Source organism: Oratosquilla oratoria, chromosome 22 (assembly GCF_046742065.1).
Source record: "Oratosquilla oratoria isolate Oo_2021 chromosome 22, ASM4674206v1, whole genome shotgun sequence".
NCBI classification, from domain to species: domain Eukaryota; kingdom Metazoa; phylum Arthropoda; class Malacostraca; order Stomatopoda; family Squillidae; genus Oratosquilla; species Oratosquilla oratoria.
The window spans coordinates 50,490,216-50,492,715 of NC_134798.1; positions in this window are offsets into that span (position 1 = coordinate 50,490,216).

Sequence of the window (2,500 nt, forward strand, 5' to 3'; positions counted from 1 at the left end):
GAGAGAGCTCGGCAAGACCAAAAACGCCTAGACCATTTTTCCTTTTGTTAAAAGAGAGAGAGAGAGAGAGAGCTCGGCAAGACCAAAAACGCCTAGACCATTTTTCCTTTTGTTAAAAGAGAGAGAGAGAGAGAGAGAGAGAGAGAGAGAGAGAGAGAGAGAGAGAGAGAGAGAGAGAGAGAGAGAGAGAGAGAGAGAGAGAGAGAGAGAGAGAGAGAGAGAGAGAGAGAGAAAGAGAGAGAAAGAGAGAAAAGTACAGAGGCAAAGAATAAGGACACTCAAAGCCCTTAAGGGAGAGAGGCAGAAAGTAAGAACACCTGAGGCTCCTAGGAAGCAGATATTAAGGACATTGCAATACCTTTGTAGACAAATGTACTGTATAAGGTAAGGCCACTTGAGCCCTTAGGAGGCAGAATCAGGGAGTAAGGTCATTTGGGAGGCTGTAGGAGACAGAAGAACACTGTAAGGACACAGAAACCTCGTACGAGGCAGAAAATAAGGTCATCTGGAAGCTCTAAGAGGCCGAAGAGCACACTGTAAGGACACCCAAAGTCCTTAGGAGTCAGAGGCAGAAAGTAAGGACATCTGGAAGCTCTAAGAGGCCGAAGAGCACACTGTAAGGACACCCAAAGTCCTTAGGAGTCAGAGGCAGAAAGTAAGGACATCTGGAAGCTCTAAGAGGCAGAAGAACACACAGGAAGGACACCCAAAGCCCTTTGGAGTCAGAGTAGGAAGTAAGGACATCTGAAAGTTCTAAGAGGCCGAAGAGCACACAGTAAGGGCACCCAAATTTCTTAGTAGGTAGAGGCAGTAAGTAAGGCCATCTGGAAGCTCTAAGGGCAAAAAAGCACAGTAAGAACACTCAAAGTCCTTAGGAGTCGGAGGCAGAAAGTAAGGACACCTGGAAGTTCTAAGATGCAGAGGGCGCAGTAAGGACACCCAAAGTCCTTAGGAGCCAGAGGCAGAAAGTAAGGACATCTGGAAGCTCTAGGAAGCCAAAGAGGACACAGTAAGGACGCCCAAAAATCCTTAGAAGTCAGAGGCAGGTAGTGAGGACATCTGGAAGTTCTATGAGGCAGAAGAGAACACAGTAAGGACACCCAAATTCCTTAGGAGTGGGAGGCAGAAAGTAAGGACATCTAAAAGTTGTAGGGGGCAGAATAGGACACAGTAAGGACACCCGAGGCCCTTAGGAGGCCTTCCTCTTGAACCTCGAAGAGTTGTCTTTGTTTATTTTGTGGTCGTAGGGTTTGATGTAAACTTTCATTTCTCTCCCGACCTTCAATCTCCATTATGAAATGAAGAGTGGAACTCTGTACCCTCCATTCTTTTTCAACTTCTTTTTTCCATTCTCACGTCAATTCTCTGTCTCCCCCTATCTATCCATCTATCCTTTCCTCCTCCTCCTGCTCCTCCTCCTCCTGCTGCTCCTCCTCTTCCTCTTCTTCCTTTTCTTCTTTTCCTTATTTTCCTTTTCCTCCTCCTCCTCCTCCTCCTCCTCCTCCTCCTCCTTTTCTTCTTTTCCTTTCCTTTTCCTCCTCCTCCTCCTCAAACTCTTCCCCACTCAATCAACCTCAACTCTCAATCTAACTCATTTGAGACTCGCGCCGTTTAATATAACTCAATTTTCTATTCTTTGACCCCTCCCTCCCTCCCTTCCTCCCTCACTTCCTCACTCTCAACTCCTCAACATTCCCCTCAACTCAACTCAGCTGACCTCTTTTCGTTTCATATCACTCAACTTTGATCAACTTTCCATGGCCCTCCTCCCCCTCCCTCCCACACTCACCTGTCCTCAACTCTTTGTTTGTGTTGTACTCACCTCCTCATCCTCCCTTCCCCACTCACCCATTGTTTCCAACTATAGCTGTGACGTAATGATATTATGACATCACATTATGACGTCATAATGGTGTGACGTCACAACCCATTGACGTCATAATGTGACGTCACAATATTTTGACGTCATAATGATATAACGTCATAAGGACGTGACGTCATAAGGATATGATGTCACGAGTTGACATCATTATCTGACGTCAAGGTGACGTTATAATGAAGTGACGTCACAATGGGATGACATCACGGTAGTAAAAGAGGGCTAAAGGTTTTGTCTAGGCTATGCTGACTTGGCGCGTTGGTATCGAAGAGTTTTGTTGTAACTTTATTGGTGACGATGGGAAGAGAGGAGGAGGGGGAGAGGGGGTGAAGAGAGTGAAGGAAAGAAGAGAAAGAGAGAGGATGAGAGAGGGAGCGGGAGAAGGGGAGAGGAAGGGAAGGAAGAGAGTGGGAGAGAGAGGGAGTGGAGAAGAGGGGGAGAAAGGGAGAGGAGTAGAGGAAGAGAGGTAGAAAGGAGGAGGAGTGAAGGAAAGGGAGGGAGGGGAGAGGGAGAGAGAGGGAGGGGTATGGGAAGGGGAAAGGGGGGAGAGAGAGAGAGGGGAGGGAGGGGGAGAGAGGAAAAGTAGAGAAATTGAGGAAAGGGATGAGAAGAAGAAAGAAA